At 39.1% G+C, this 18000-nt stretch overlaps 1 protein-coding gene across 12 annotated transcripts in view; it reads right to left on the reverse strand.

The window, feature by feature from the left end:
• GLIS3 (GLIS family zinc finger 3) overlaps positions 1-18000 on the reverse strand; it is a 424300-nt gene that overhangs the window by 300983 nt on the left and 105317 nt on the right. The window contains exon 1 of one of the 12 annotated variants that reach the window (XM_079113027.1): positions 6402-7402. The exons of the other annotated variants lie outside the window; for them this stretch is intronic. The gene's annotated coding sequence lies outside the window, so the exon portion shown is untranslated. Of the gene's footprint in view, positions 1-6401; positions 7403-18000 lie in introns of those variants that run through there. 12 annotated transcript variants of the gene reach the window in all.

Here is an 18000-nt window from a genome sequence, read left to right on the forward strand (position 1 = left end):
CTATCATTAAGTTTTTTCTGTTCCACATTTTGTATGGGCTTGCAAGTCCAGATGGTACGCCCAGAAGCATCAGATCTGGAGAAAGGGCAAATGGTTATGAAGATTACATTCTTCTTCATTAAAAACTAAGTTACTCAGACTTCTAAGAAGTGGAAAGTACCTTGCTTCCACCCCAGAAGTCCCCCAGGGCAGCTCAACTGTCTCCTCAGTCAAATACCTTTGACTCCTCTAGACTGTAGATTCTTACTCCATGTTCCAAAGCCCACTCAGAAGCTCAGGTACATGGCAAGAAAACTCACTGAGTGATTATTTGTATTGCATGCTCCTCTGTCTCTTGAAGAGATTGCTGGAAAAGAGTTCCAAGTACACACTGCTTGAATTTGTCCTCTCTTCTAGTCCTGTGTAGAAGCCTAAGTCACTGACATTATTCCATGTGCTCTGAAGGCCACAGAACCTACTGACAAGGAGGGGACCTTTAAGAGAAGACAGAAGGAAATGCCAGGTAGAACTACCTAAAGTTGGAAGAACAATAGCAGTTTGATGGTCCCTGGAGTAATGAGGCAGCTCTAAAAGGAAGTCCTTCAAGGTAGAGCATAACTGGCAAATATACAAGGGGTTCAACATTTAGTCCCGGGGTGGCTCCCCCAGTTCTAGCGAAGCTTCCTTCATCTAAGCTGCATAGAGTGGCAGACTCCTAGAGACTGTGTGGGCATGGTCAGGGGGAATCTCAGCACTAGTGACCTGATGGGCCAAGAACAAAAAGGCTCTTGGAATGTTCTGCTCTGCACAAAGATCTTGTGGGGCATTGTCTTACTTTGGCCGAGTGTCAGAACCCCAACCAACAATGACTGAGATTAAATTTCCCACTAAATTGAGGTCCTGGGATTTGATGTGTTTTGCTTTACAGGAAATAATTTAAAGAATCATTTTTTTCTATACATGAGTTGGTAGAATAAGTCATATCCACCACAGATTTATTTAGAAGTGAAGAGATACAAAGGCTGAAATATCTACCTTTTGGCTCAAGCAATTTGTCATTGTATAAAATGATATAACTTTAACCAAACTGCCAAAATATAAAAACAAAATTCTAACATCATAAATCTCAACACACAGGCAAGCTGGCTAAGGCCTATATAATATGAGTTTCTTTCTGTTCCCTTTACTTAATGCTATTTTTGAACTTATAAGTAGGGTAGCTGGCACAAGCCTGAGGCTGGAGGATCACAAGTTTGAGGTGATTCTGGGCAACTCAGCAAGACCTTGTCTAAAAAAAAAAAAAAAAAAAAAAAAAAATCACAGAAAGGACTGGGGATATAACTCCGTAGTGGAGTGACCCTGGGTTTAATCCCCAGTACCCACTTCCCTATCAAAGAAAAAGAACAGTAATCTAAGCATTTCTGTTCACACAAATGGAACATGAATTAGTATTAAGGGATGTCAACTATTTTACCTCTACCCACTGTAGGTACTACAGTATTCAGACACTGTACCAGCAATGACTCTTTGCCAATAGTATCTGAGGTTAAGTCAAATAATGAGGAAAAGTAACCCAATTCTGTCCCAACAAACACAAAAAAATCTAAAGTAAGAATTATGGTTCTCTCTAAAATAATTTTTTAAAAAGAGTATTACTTATATACTCTGAATTTGAATAATAAAAGTGAGAATCATGGGCTGGGGAGATAGCTCAGTTGGTAGAGTGCTTGTCTTGAAAGCACAAGGCCCTGGGTTCGATCCCCAGCACTGAAAAAAAAAAAAAAAAAAAAAAAAAAAAAAAAAAACTGAGAATCAATGTGAGTAAAAAGTTGAATGTTAATCAAACTGAAAGCATATTTCCTGACTAGTATGCAAATTCTTAGAAGAAAGAACACATCATAAGCAACATAAGACTTTATGGCTTCCAAAGAAGAGAAATATAGTTCTTTTCTAATTCTCAAAGGGTCAATGAAGTAGAGATCTTAATATGGATCTTAAGCTCTCCAGAGAGCTTCCCCAGCTCACTGTTCCAGGTGAACCAAATTAGAAATTCTGCCAGGATTTGTTCTCCTCTGCTCTACACATTCCATAACAAAACAAAAATAAGAACTACAGGCAGGAAGTCTCACTTTGATCTTCTTATACCATGAAAGGAACATGAACCTCCAAAGAAATCCACAGTTTAGAATAAAATGTTACAATAAATCCCCATAAGTCACTAAGATTACTCTTTAGAGTGTGCAGAAAAAGCTATGAAGGCATCACCAAAACATTTTCAATAAGGAGGATTGTTAGACAGTAATCAACCTCAGCAAGACCACACTAACCCTAAATTCTCAAAATGGAGTCTATTTGCTTCCAAACTTAAACCATTTAAGTATATGAAAATTTAACACTTATGAAAGTGCATGATTCAGGAAAAAAAGAGAAATCAAACTGTTCTGTGGCTGAAGAATTGAGAAAATAAGTCGCTTGGACCAAATTTCACAAGTATCTGTTCCCCTCTCTTCACTCTACAGCCAAATCTACTTTGAAATCTTCACCTTGCAAAATCGCCAAAAAAGAAATGAAATACAAAGAGAGGTGTCTTTACTTTTCTGTTTCTTTCCAGTCTTATTGGGCTATGATTGACAAGTAGAAAAATGCTAAATTCAAGATGTACAACATATTAGATATATATAGATAAATGAACACCACAATCGAGCTGGTTAATATATCCATCAGCTCACCTAGTTACCATGTGTGCCCACATGCATGTGTGTTGAGAACTTAACATCTATTCCCTTAATAAGTTTCAAGTACACAATACAGTACTGTTAACTACAGCCACCAAACTGTACCTCGGCTCTCCAGAACCCATTTATCTTGCATAAATGAAACTCTGTATTCTCTTTCCCCCACACTTCAACCCCTAGCAACCACAGTTCTTCCCTCTGACTCTATATTCACTATTTGAGATTCCACATACATGTGAGATCATCCAGGATTTGTCTTTTTGTGGTATCTTTTCTTCTTTAATTTTCTATCAAACACAGTGAACTATCCCCGGGGAAGCCATCTAAATGTTCTGGAGAGCTTTTTGCTCTGTGTTCGGAATTCGAGGATCCAGCCTGTGAGAGAGAAAAGGGTATGGACAACTTCTTCCTTCCTGTTGAAACACAGTGAGCACCTTTGTTTGAAAAGATTTTCCCACTAGCTGCTTTCAAAAATGTGTCAGTAAGGTTTAAAGTGGGGGCTGGGGGGAAGGCAGGGTGACTGGGATGGTTATTATTCACCTCAGGGAAGAAGGCAAGGGGACAGAGATTGAGAAACCACTTGTCCCATGAATGCTGTTCTGTCATCTGACACCAGCGACACCAGGAATGCAAGTAACACCTCAGTCCAGAGGAGGAAAGAATAGAGTCAAGAGAAATTTGAAAAGAAGACGTATAATTCAGCTCAACCGACTTGTTTTTTGACACGTAGCCTTGAAAAGAACAATTTTACCTCAGAAACTTGGCAAATGCGAACTGATTTTTTGATAAGTTATAACGTGCATTTTGCTAAATGCATGGAGAGAGGGTGAGGGAGAGAAAGGCCAGGTATCTGAAGACAGGGAGGTTGTCAGGTTTCTCGTTTCTGTGTCATTTCTATTTAGTCGGTCAAATGAAAATTCAAAACCATATAATTAGATGGTTGTTTATACATGATTAAGCATGAGCTCATTGGACTTCACATGCCAAAAAGTCAGAGATGTGGTTAAGGGCAAGAAGGAACTATTAATAAAAGGAAATAAAGCTGTAATACATTTTTCACTTATGAATAAAAATAATTCAGAGGTCTCACGATGGAAAAAGAAAGGAAAAAATCAACCATGAGTAGGGGCAAGAAACCAGATAATTTTTTAAGTGGTTAAAATTCATGAGATATAAAAATATGCACCCACTGGTATAAAAAGGCTTTTCCTCCTCTGATTCTAATCCTATTTTTTGCTTCTCGTAAATATAATTCACAAGGAGAACATAACAAAACTTACCTGTATTATATTTCTTTAGGATTGTTCTGGGAAATATTTAAGCAAGAACATGTTGTTCATTTACAAGAGTTACTTGTTCTTCATAACTGTCTACACCAGAAGCCTCTCTGGAGGAACCAGAGCTAGAAGTAGCTCCCTGACAAAAGGCAGTATCTTTAAGTTTTCCACAATGGGCAGTTTTCTTCCCAAAATGAAATGAGCCCAGTGAAAGGGTTTACCAGATCATAACCTGCTTAAAGGGAAGGCAGACCTTCCCAGATCTCCCACAGAATCTATGAGCTTAGATCGGAAGTTTGAAAAAGCAGTGAATCAACTGTTCGTAGATCAAACACCCAGCAACAGACAAGGTCAGTGGGCAAGTCTTTCAGACAACAGAATGAACGGAGGGACCCAAGATCAACTGATTATTTCACCTTAGGTCAGGTTTCCAAGTCACTGCTACAACTTCCCTTACTGGGAAAATACACCAATACAGGCTTCTTTAGGAGGTCACCCCAGCAAAGGAAAACCTAATCCAAGTGGTAGTTCAACTATGTGTTATTTTCTATAACCAAACACTCTAGGTTGCCCGTGCTATGATTAAGTATCTTTGCATACAACTGCCATGATGTATAGTAGAGCCCATAGATTGGCAGACATAATCTAAAATTCAAAATGAGTAAAATCCATATGAAATCCAGCTCACAGTTCTTAAGAATGAGAATAAACTGAATCTAACATGCAAAAAGCCCACAATGCATAAGATGCATAAACACTGACTTTCACAGTATGATTCTCTGAGAAACATTTTCAAATCATATCAATTCCCAATCTGCCAGACAGAACTGCAATCTCAAACTTCCTGACTTTCTCTCCCCCTCCCTCCTTCATCCTTACCTCTCCCTGTCCCTCTTCCCTTGAGCATTAGCCAGGTCTGGTTCTGACTCCCAGAGCAGTCTTCAATCCCATGCAAACCTAGTCATTAGAATTTATGAAGAATATGCACATGATTGAAACCTATATGAAGAATTACAAAATATGGTAACTCTTAAAAAGCTTATTCCAGGAAACCAAGATGATCACATAGTGCACACCTGAGTAGGCGCAGGTGCATGAGACATGACATAGTACTCATAACTAATGTAACAATTTTAGCCTACAAAACCTTATACATTACCCACCTGTCTTGCATGAATTACATACTTTGTTCTGAAGATACTTTTCAATTATTGACCTAATTGGGTCAAATTCCATTCTTAACATATTTGTTTACTGTTAGAAGCCACCGGAAGCTCAGGGGACCATACACATTCATTAAACAAACTCCTTATGTGCTGACAATTCATAGATTTTTGTCTTCAATGTTGAAAGAAGAGGGTGAATTTACTAAATTAATAAATATGGATTATTTGGAACAGTTTAATATCTACTTTAGTTCCAGATAAGAAATGTGAAAATTTATTCCTAAACAATGTGTGGCATGAAACTCAGAACCGTTTTTCATCAATAATTAATATTAATAATTAACAAATATAAACAGCAAAAATACTTTAGGAAATGTTTCAGCTGGGCCCTTTCCTCATTCCACAGGCTGCCTACTGCCCCTCTTTACCCTCTGTTTGGGGTTAATAACTAAACTTCCCTCATCTCTGACATGCGACACTACCCAGCAGCAATCTTCCCAAGAATGCATTCACAAACATATCAGGCTGAAAAGAACAAAACTCTCATCAAAGTTACCTGAATCTGGCAAAGGGATTTCTAAATTAGCAACTGCAGTTACAATCCACTTAACAGTGAATTAGGTTTTTCTCCAGAAAAGTAAGAATTTTGAAGAAAGTTCACTTCAAATACCTATTTTCTTACCTAAAGATGGACTCTACTGTCTTTGATTAGCCTAGTAATAAATATTAAACAGTCCTCTCATAAACACTGCAAAAGGGAAAGATAATACAAGATCTAGTCATTCAAAATAGGTCAGAACCAATAATATCAGGATTTTTTTCTAATTGACACATAATTGTACACATTTATAGGACACAATGTGATGTTTTGATACATGTACACCAAGGATTTTTACTTGACATGCATTCTTAACATCATTCTATTTGACTTTTTAAAACCATTTTGCTTTTCTTTCTCCATCTGATTGCCCAATAACATCTTCAGAGTCAAACACATTAGATCTTATAGCAAATTAAAGGCATTTCACCAGCTGCCTCTAATTTTCCAGCAACCCTGCCCTACCACTGACATTTAAAAATGTAAGTCTTTTGCAATAAATCTCTTCTGGCCATTCATTCCTTCACCAAAACATATGTTACGCAGGTAATACCCTTAGAAATTTTGAAAGTTCAACATCATGCTATATTTTAATGTTTTGTAGCAAATAAAAGTTTTGCAATTCCAGTCCCCTTCCTTCACGTACCTTCATTCTATACATTACCATTATTCTTATGAAAAATGATTAGAATCATCAGCAAAAGCACCTCGTGCTTAAATTATTCATATCCCAGGCTGCTTGGCCACTGCGCTTCAAAGTGATGGAAGTTAGATGTCCTTGCACAGTGGGGCTTCCATATGCAGTATTTGCTTGGGTACATGTGTGGGTATAGAGGTGTTTATGTTCTGCTCTTTGCTGGGGGCATCAGATGGCTGTGCAGAGTACTTTGCATACATTTCCAGGGATACTTGCTCTGTGAGTTCACAAAGTGCAGGCAGCAAGAACATTCAGGGACTGCTAAGACACTCGGCAACGGCTGGTGTGGAGAGAAAGCCTCTGACAAGCAGAGCCTAAGAAACAATGTCTCCCTTCAAGTGGAACTGCTGGTGAAGTGAGCCAGAGCTGGCTGGTGCGAACAATACTGGGCAGGTCATTAACTTGCCTGGGTCAGAGCAGACAGCGATGAGCTCACCCACCTTTCGGGAAGCACTATTTTAGTTGCTGAGTTTATACAAATAAACCCCGTAATTTTCTAATAGCTAAACTAGGAATGTGCTTGAAAATAGCTAACTCTCTGCAAATCCTGCTGAAGACACTCAGGGAATTCACAAAAGTAACATGAAGAGTCTGTTGTTCAAGTTTGCACACAGCTCTGTAATATCTACATCTCTATTGTGCTGAAAATAAACACCACATAAGCAAACCAGAGTTGGATGTTTTTGTTTTTTGATTTTAAAGTAAGGGGGTTCCCACTGCCTATACTCCCTCTCCTTTTTTCTTTTGCATAGGGAAGAACAAGTTAGCGGTTAACTACACAAAGGAGTTAACATTTAACTTGAAGGCTGCGAATGCATGAGCTCCTAATCCCTCCCCACTTATTATAGCGAGAACAGCTTCAGGAAAACTCGTACTAATTATCACTGAGTCTGGCTGAGATCTGGCTGCATCAGTTTCCTTGCTGCACTCACAGGAGGTTTGATTCCAGCCTCGATTCACACCATGTCCTTTCATACATACTCCACTCCAGGACCCTCAGAACCGCCCCCACATCCCCACCCCTCCATACTCCCATAGATGAAGACCAGCTCAAACGTCACCTTCTCCTGGAAATGAATTCTTGTCTCCTAGGACAAGTTCAAGTGCTGTATTCCCCCTCTAAACTCCCAGGTGACTTATTTGTCATCTTTTGTGCTAATGATCACTTCATACCTGTGTCTCCCCTTTCCCCCTTAACTGCAGGTGGGTGAGTTGGTGAGGACAGGAGCTATACCTTACCTGCCTTCACCAGAAGGTAACCCCTCACCCACAGAGCCCCTGGCCACAGCTTCCTGCAGAAGGCAGACACGGCTAATGCCTATGGACAGGTAAGGTCCACACCACCGCTGGAGCATGTTTTAGTCTCTTCCCACAGATAGGTGGGAAAGAGCTAAAAGGAGAATGGAATTTTTGTTATTTAAAGCAGGGTGAAAAATAAAAATAAAACAGGGAGTTTGCCAAGAAGCCAGAGTCAGAGTAGTATGGTGCTGGAGTGGCTATTCCCACTCCACCGGGCACACTCCACCACGGAACACACAGCTCCTCCCTGCCCAGGCAGCCTGTCCCAAATGGTTTGACTTTTCACCTTTTCTGTGAAGCCCTCCATGGAAACAGGAGTGTAACAAACCTCTCCCTCCTCTCCCCTTTCTTAGCTATTCATAAATACCACAAAGGAGGCACAGAGGTTACCTAGCTATCGGTGTGAGATCATAGTCCCTAACCAAGAACTTACACTATTGTAACTATGACCACTACTACTATTGTTAATAATGATTCATCTACACATTTAAAATAAAATGAGAACTGATGTTACTGGAAGGCTTGCTCGGTGCCAGGGGAGGAGGCCTGGTTCTGTACTTTGATTAACCCATTTAGCTCACACAACAACCTGGTTTACTGTCATCTCATTTTACAGAGGAGGAAACTGAGGTTAAGAAAACAGGTAACTTGAACCAAGTGCAGTGGTGCTCATCTGTAATCCCACCGCTTGGAAGGCCAAGGCAGGAGGATCGTGAGTTCAAAGCCAGCCTGAGCAACTTGGTGAAGCCCTAAGCAACTTAGTGAGACCCTGATCCAAAATTTAAAAAAAAAGCGCTGGAGATGATGCTCAGTGGTTAAGTGCCCAGGGGTTCGATTCCTGGAACCAAGAAAAAAAAAGAGAAAGAAAGAGAAAGAAAGAAAAGGAAGGAAGGAAGGAAGGAAGGAAGGAAGGAAGGAAGGAAGGAAGGAAGGAAGGAAGGAAGGAAGGAAGGAAGGGAGGGAGGGAGGGAAGGAGGGAGGGAGGGAGGGAGGGAGGGAGGGAGAAAGAAACTTGCTAAGAGTGAGGATAAAAAGCAGAGTAGTCTCACTGAAGAAATGCACACAGATGTCTGTGAGCTCACACACCTAAACCACCAACTGGACAAATATGCCTGAATGGAGAGGATATAGGACAATTGGGAACCCTGTTTTCTCTCAGAGATGAAACAAATACCCACAGCCTCAACATCTTGGTTTCCAGATGTAGTAAGCAATGGGCAGGAATGACACGTGAAATTATTCTGTGTATGTACCATCAAAGGTGTCAAGCATGCAAGTATAAATAGACGAGACTACTCTAAGCTTTGCAGTGGTTAAGTGTCTATTCCATAACCACTCTTATTTTCTGGAATATTTGATACATAACATCAAGTGCCTTTGTTTTTTCATTCATTCATTCATTCAGTGGTTAAACTGCATGTTGCCAGAGGGTGAAACAGATCAAGAGAATAATAACACAAAATAATATTCAGTAAAATAAGATAAAAAAATTGTTGGGATACTGAGGAGGAGGAGATGACAATGACGATGATGATGGCGACAACGATGACAACGAGGACTATCATGACAGTGATATTTAGGAACAACACATGAAAATACCTGCATAAATCTTACTATAAGGAGATTTATTAACTTGCTATTTATTCAATTGTCTTCAGTGCACACCTCTCATCAGGATACAGGGTGAAGGAACAGGATGCACACACACATACATGCACACATACAGGAGCCCAAGGAAGGCCACATGTGTCAGATAAAATAAGAAGTAAATGGTACCTTGAAGGGACAATTTCCCATCAACCTGCCCTTTTTAGGATCCCTTTACTCCTAGAAATCACCCTTCCTTGAAAAGACCCCCTGCCAAAAGGGGATCTTTTCTAAAATTCTGCCTCAATAGCCCAAGCTTCCATCTTGCAAAACTGCAATGATCTGAAAGGAGTGTACTAACTGTTCCCAGGCAAGCAGCTGTTCCCTGCTTTCACTATTCAAGCTACTAAGGAGCATACTGACGTAGGGAGGGAAATGTGGACGTGGGGATGGGTAGAGTCAGCGGTATGGAAGCAAGAGGACTCTATGCCAGAGCCAAGTCAGGAGGCCAGGAGGCTGAGTTTGGTCTGTTGTTCTGTAGCTGGGACAATGTGGCCAAATCACTTCAACCAGATGGGCAAGATCATATAATGAACTATCAAGTACCAGATGTGATGCAAACTCGTTGCTCAATAAATACTAATTCCCTTCCCACTTGAGATCACATCTGAAAAACTAATTTCTCATAATCTAAAAGACTACCTTTAAACCACAATACATAATAAAGTGATTTCAAGGTCTTCCCTCATGAGAATCAGATGTATCCCTAACTCCTACCATGCTTTTAATTCATAGAATTATATGCCACGAAGGGATAGTAGAAATCATGTGCTCAATCTCTTTATTTTATAGAGGATAAACTCAAGTCCAGAGAAGTAAAGAGACTTGTGCCGGTCACACAGCTAGTTAATGGCAGAGTCAGCCCTTGCACAAATATCCAAATACTCAGTCACCTAACTAAACCCAGTTTCTACTGAATTCTACTATTTTTGGGACTTCCAGTCATAAATGATGCTTATTTGTGCAAATACCTCTGATGCAGTTAAAAATGTCTTTCACCAACAAAATACAGTGAGGGTGGCAGATGACAAAGTCCTTCTACACAATAAGCAGTAAGTTTCCAACAGAAGCATCCTGGAAAAGATGGGAACTGGACAAGGAAAGGAATGAACACAGAGAAAAGTTTCAGAGATGAGAAGGGACACAGAGACCCCCATATTTTACAGCTGTGCATCAAGAGCGATTCCATTTCAATCCACAAATGGAATCTGACAACACCCCCAGAGACATTTCTCTCTTCCTTTTGTCTTCAAGCCTAGGGGATACAAAAGCCATCACTTTCTACAGATCAGACACACACGCACAAAAAAAAAAATGTATGAATTTTCAGAAGAAAAAAGAAATGAGGCTGTTTAGTTTCAACATTTTATAAAAAGAGGTTCAGTTTGAGTTTGCTCATGTCCTTAAACCTTAGGGTTTAGCACAACCACAATTATACTACAGGTTTTAGTAGACCCAAGACCTGCCAGCTTATCTGCCAAATATAAAAGTGCTGTGGAACCCATGTTCAGGCTGCTCAGCAAAAAAGCAAGCACCTTGCTAAGGAGAAAACGTCTAATTTAAGCATATCAAACTTGACAGCATAATTTTTTAAAAGATTTCTATCTCAAAGAAAGTTTACAAGCAGCAAGTGAGGCTACAAGGCCATTATTTCTTGGCACAATAAGAATTGCAGAACAATTGTTCAATTAGCGGTTATGGACCCAGGGAATTCCTTTGCATTGTGCCCTTACTTTCTTTGTCTTTGTTCTAATGAAAAATTCTGCCTTCAGGAGTCTGAAATAATGAAAAGGTCCTTCATTATGTCAATAAGCTTGGATGGAGTCCCTGTGGCACAGAGACCTTGCCTGGTAATGAGGCATAAGAAGCAGCTGTGCCTAGTTAAACCTGCTCATATCCTCCACAGTAGGGGGCAACCCAGGCTGAAGGCCCCAAGGAAAGTAGGAGGACCTATGGAAGGTGACAGAAATAGGGGCCTTGGGACTAAGACCCTCAAGTCCTCCTTGGATTGAACTCTTACCCATAGGCCTCTCAAAATAAGAACTAGAAAACATCAAAACATCAAATAAAATGCCATTCTGTACAACAATATAGGATGGCCAGTTCACACGGATCTTGTATGAAGAAACCAGAACCTCCAACTTTTCCAACTCCAACTCTCCCCTAGTCACCAAACAGGTAACACAGGTCTCCCCCACTGCCATCATGCAGTGTGCCACTCAGAAAACTGGTGGAAGTTCTGCACCTTCCAGCATCATTCATAAAGGATGTGTGGGCCTCAAGAAAGCAGGATACAGCTCAACCAAAGGAAGAGCTTCTAGAAATCAGAAGTGACTGTGCACACTCCAGGAAGCACAGAGTTTTTGTCTCTTTTGCCTCAAGGTGGAGTTGTCAGGATATTGCAGTGAAGGTAGGAGGAAGAAAATGGCATAGAAAATGTCTAAAATCATTCCCAAGTCTATAACAACCTGTCCTTTAAAGAGTGTCAAGTTTTACATTTTTATGTAAATTGTGAGAATATTTACTGTTCTTATCCAAAGGCTATTTTTTTTGTGTGTTCTTCCACTCTAGGCTGCTACTCTATGTGAAATGAGGAGGGTAAATTAACTTTTCTAGAGCTCAGATTTATTATACTAAAATGAAGGGCAGGGATTAGCCTCTCATGTCTCTTGCATCTTAAATGCTCTCTGAATAAGCAGAAAGGGTTTACTCTTTTTACCAAGTTAAATTTTAGAAATTTAGCCTTCCTATACAATTCAACAGACCTGCTAAAAATTACTAGAAAAGAATTCAATATGGTGACAAGACACAAAATAGATATGACAAAAGCAATAGGTTTCCTATGTAGTATCAATTATGAATTTTAAAATAAGGAAAATGTTTTAAATTAAAAATTCCTAGGAATAGCATGTAATATGAAGAAAATTACATTTCTTCTCTGAAGACATAAATATAGATATATACCTATTTCTGGGGCAGAAAAAATAAATATAGCAAGTACGTTGATTCTTCCAAACTATTTCATAGGCTTAATGCAATTTCTTAGCATCTGCATTCTTGATATTTTTCATATCCTAATTCCCTGTTTCATGGGGCTGCTCATTACAGGAGATTGAACAGCATCTCTAGTCTAATTAGAAGAGGCCAGCAGCAACCCGACTTGTGACCACCAAAACTAAACTCTGCCCAGACATCGCCAAATGTTGCCAAGGGACACCACTACTCAAATAGAGAACCACTGATCTGATGCAAAATCCAAGTTTGTCTTTCCTTATTCACTACCTTGACAACAGATTCTAAAGTTCACTTGAAAGAATAAAAAGTAGTAACACTGGTCAAAAGACTTTGAAAAATTACATAAATTCATTATAAAGTTATGAAATAGCATCTATGGAACACAGAAGGAATACTAATTAAACTGAACAAAGAAACAGAAGCATGACAGCATGACCTCAGATATATAATAAAACTTACATGACATTACAAGTGAGCAGGGGGAAAAGATCAATAAATAGTAGTGCTATAACTGTTTGTTATAGTTTGGGGGAAAATCAAAGCTAAATTCTTATTCGCAATACATATGTTCTGATTATCTACCACTACATAGCAAACCATCCACAATTTGGAATCCTTAAAGTAATAATTTATTATCCTCTGTGGTTCTGGGTGTTGATGGGGCTCAGCAGGGGTCATCTCACTAGGGGTCTTTTCTGCATTGCAGTCAGATGTCAGCTAAGGCTGCTGTCACCTGAAAGGTGAACTAGATATACTTTTAAGGTTACTCATTCCTAGGTGGAAAACTGGTGCTGGCTGTCAACTGGGGGCTCAGCTGGGGCTGTCAATGGCAGCACATGACTTAGGCTTCTCACAGCATGGCAGCTGGCTTCCAAGAGACAGAGGGAGCTTTCAGATCAGTTAAAGACCATGCCTGCCAGAGGCACATATCACTTCTGCCATATATCATGGGCCAAACCAATTTCAGGGCCTGCTAAAATTCAAGGGGGTAGAGACATAAACTCTATCTCCTGGGAAGGGAGTTGCAAAGTCACACCAGAAGACCACATGGAATGGGAGTTATGGTTTCATTCATCACTGAAAAATACAATGAGCCACAGCATGCCCTGATAAATTCCAAGAAAATAAAGAGCTAAATATTAATAATAAAATATGAAACAATGAAAAAATACATTTGAAATTTTACCTCACTTTAGGACACATGAATCAAAAAGATGTAAGTACAAAAATACTTTAACTCAGTAAGTACGATGAACAAAATGAAAAAGCAAACAAAAGACTAGGAAATAAACTAGCATTTTACATACAAAGGGTTAAATAATATACAAAGAGAACTTTACAAATCAATAACAAAGACAAACACTCCTATGTGGGGAAAAGCAAAGGGCATAAATAGTTCATAAAAGAAGAATCCAGTAGACTAGAGAAAAAATAGACACTCAATATTCTGCTGGCAGATTGAGATGAGAGTGTAATGTGTAATCTAAACCTTTTGAGAAGGAACTTCTTAGCACAAAGGTCCTTGAAATATTCATTTGATCAAATCATCTACCCGAAGGAAATATTCATAGGTTTAGACCATCATTTTTAAAGATATTTGTGACAATAAAATTTTACTTTCTAAAAAAGTAAACCTAATTTTAAAATTAGAGTATACGTTAAAATTTTTTCTGCTAAACTTAAAAATCATATTTCTTGACGTATACAGAACTACATGGGGGAAGTTCATAACACAATGAAGAAAGGAACACAAAGCTTTATCTTGCATAAAATTATAACATATACACATGTATTTATCTCCCAAAATATTAATAATTGATACCTCCACATTTGTGAAGTACTGGGAGGTGATTTTTATTTTATTCCTTTTTTCAGTATTTAAAAATATTTCTATAATAAATATTTAGACATTCATTTTTATACTTGGGGAAAATGCTACTTGAAGAAAAATACTAGTGTTGGGTTAAAAAAAAAATCTAGGAAGGTCACATGTTACTAAGTACTGCCAAAAGATTAAAAAGCAAGTTAAAAAGCAAGGAGCAAGAGAATAAGCATGACTGTACAGCTGTGACATCAGAAGTGGATTACACCTGGAACCACTGACCCATTACATAGCCTGCTTGGTTATCAACCAAGCCACTTTCCCAGGCTGGTGAACCGGCCATGGCATAGATTCATATGCAGTTGCTCAGTGAGACCACTTCATAAACTTTTCTTTTTCTCTCTTCCATATTTAGCCCATTCGTTTTCTTCAGTGAGCTCAAAATGTTTCTGCCTTAATAGACTTTCAAATGATGAAATATTTAGGGAAAAATGACAGAATATTGGCCACTAGCAAACTTAGGTTGACTTTTTTTTTTTTTTGTACTGGGGATTGAACTCAGGGGTACTCTACCACTGAGTTATATCTCCAGCCCTTTTTGTCTTTTACTTTTGAGATAGAATCTTGCTAAGTTGCAAAGGTTGGCCTCAAACTTGCGATCCTCCCACCTGAAACCCCCAAATAGCTGGGATTATAGGCATGCATACCCTGCCTGGTTTGGCCACCAGCAAAGCTTTAACCAAAGGTCTTCCTGAATTTCAGAAGTTCCTGATCAAGGACAGCTCTACTGTTCTTCCAGATGGAGGGACCATGAGTATAACAACTCCCTCAAACTCTGGTTCACAAACTTTAGCTTTTATCAGAAACCCCTGGTTCCTCAAACTTAATTATGCTGAAAAGCCTGTAAAAACACAGATTGCTGGACCTCTCAAAGTTTCTGATTCAGTGGGTGTGGGATACAACCCAAGAATGTGCATTTCTAACAAGTTCCCAGATGATAATGATGCGCTGATCCTGTTACTCCTACTTTAAAAATCACCACTTCAGGAGATCATATGAAGAGCTATGGATCCTCCCACTGTGTGCTGTTATTAATTTATTCCTTATTACTTATATTAAGAACATATTATTTGAGATCTGTTAACTTTTTAATTATCCATAACACAAATCAACTCAAGAACTTCTAATTCCAGTTTCAGATGGAGTTGTGCACTCAAAAGCTAAGTCTGGCCACAGATGAAAACATAAATCACCTCTCTGGAATTCCTTTTGATTGACAACTCGAACCCTTCAGCAACCCTAAAATCCGCCTTCCTTCACTCTTCTATTCTCCCACAGAACAAACCAAACTCCCCCCCGACATTCCTATAAAAGAATGTTCTTCCCTCGCTTCTTCTCTTCTCCTCCTTTAATCCAGTCTCAGCCTTTTCCAATACAAATTCCTCTACTCCCATTCCTCCTTCTGTCACTCCTTACTAATTAGCATATTAAAACTCAAAAAGTATGTGAGGTGGAGGGTGGTGAGGTGGGGAACCCTGGGGAACCATGAGGCTTCTTTCTTTTCAGAAAACACTATATTTTCCTCCATGGACAAGGAAGAGAGAAGCCATGAATCACAAAAGCTTTAATCATTTTTGCTCCTGCTACACATCCATCTGTCTGTCAATCAATCCTTTCAGACATTCAGTATACATCCACCAGACATCTACTGCAGAACAGGTCCTGTGTTAGGAATAGAGAACCTGGAAGTAAAAGTGGAATCATTTGATAGGTGACTGGAGCACACAGATGCTTCATGGGGAAGTCCAATATTTGGCCTGAAGATCAATTCAGACCTGAATTTTATGTTATCCACCCACTGTCAGATATTGGAAAGATTCTCAGAACTTCGTTCCTTTGATTTCACTCCATTAAAATTTACATGTCCTTGTTAGGGGTAGCCCTATATATTGCCAGGAGTCACTATACCTATGTATGAAAAAGTATCATGCCCTTGTCTACTGAGGAGGACCATGATGTCTTAGATACACCCTTTAAGGATGAAAAATGTATAGGAAGGAAGTCTAGAAAGTATCTGAGACAAACCAAATCCTTACCTGGTCTGATTTCCCTGAAGTAGGTCCCTGAAAAATGCTTTTCTCCACCCCATCTTGCACACAGTCCTGCAGTAGTTCTCAAAGAGTAGTATCTTTACCAGTGGCATAAGCACCACTAGGGAACCTGTTAGGATGCAAACTCCCAGGCCCTACTCGGACCTACCAAATCAGAAACTTTGGGGTAGGGCTAACCTGTTGGCATTTCCATAGGCCCGTTGGGGGATTCTGATACACACTCAAGTCTATTCCAATGTCTATTACAGGGTCGGTCCCTCTCTATCAGTAAATACTATTACTACAGGTCTTAAAGATTTGTCAGACTCTTATTAGTGTATGACTGTCATTTTCAGAAAGTCACATGCAGGTTCATAAGTCATTTGTTGAGTACTAGGATCTTTGGTACATGGCAAAGAGTGGGTTCCCATGGCTAAGGCACTGGCTCACCTGGGAGACACTGTGAATAGAAAGATGCCATTGACAAATGTGAACATTAGCCGCTCTTTAAGGGTAAGTCATCTGCTTCTCAAACTGGTGTGACTTACCACCAAAGCAGATTAGTTTTGCCTGCTTTCCACAATTCTCAGAGCTCTCAAAAAGGCATGTTTTTTGCATCAATTGAAAAAGGCCCACATGAATTCCCTTTGTGCAATAAAATGTTCATCCTGTGTTATTTAGCATCCTTGTTCTCCCTTTGGGGGACAGGAGAAGGAAAGGGTAGACGGTGCATATTTTTAGAAAAAGGGAATGATTTATCATTCAATGAAACAGCATAGATAGAGGCTTAAATCAAGTGTGTGGAAATAATATGTTGTTATTACTAGTCTTAACTCTGCTAAATTATAACCTATAAACCCTGCAGTGCTTGACTTTAAATATCCCATCCACATTTGCAGGAAATCTAAATGGTTATTTCCTCCTTTAGCACATGCATTGCAGGAGGATTTATGGTTGTTTCCACAAAGCATATATGAGAAGCATGTTATCCAAGATGTCAGTGTAACCAGGCACGATTGATAAGCACACAGCCTACATCACATATGTATTCTGGGAGCCTTTATGTGCAGTTAATTAGTTTAGCTATTGCTTTCATGGTTCATTTAGAAACCTCATGCTTCATTAAATATCAATAAATTTTATCCTCAAAAAACCTTTTCAGTAAAAATATGATTGTCTCTTCAAGTGATAATCTTGTTAATGGATGTATATATTGCAAGTATGTCTATCAGGACTGACAAAACTCTGAATTGCCATGGTTGCAGTACCCTGAAGTAATATGCAAATTTTATTCTATAGTTTAACACACATGCCTCATCCACACATATTTTCTTACAGTAGGGGGAAAAAGCCTTTTTTTTTTTCTTTTCCAAAAACGATGTGTCTTTTAAGCTTCTATTTTTATTTCGTCAAGAATGCCTACTTATGTTTCATAAGCTCCTTTTCTCCATTACATTAATTCCTAGTTTCTCTTTATTGGAAAGACAAGCTTTTAGCAACTTTCTATAGTGCAAAAGAAAAGTTTGTAGTAAACATGTGTTCTTCATTTCTCTGGTACATGTGTCCATAAAAGACAGGGGTCACAATTACTGGGCTATGACCATTGGCCCTACCAGTAAATTATCTGGGCTGCTTATGGAATGCCAGGAGCAAGTGACTTAGACAGGGATGGTCA

Source organism: Sciurus vulgaris (genome assembly GCF_902686455.1).
Source record: "Sciurus vulgaris genome assembly, chromosome: 15".
Taxonomy (NCBI): Eukaryota; Metazoa; Chordata; class Mammalia; order Rodentia; family Sciuridae; genus Sciurus; species Sciurus vulgaris.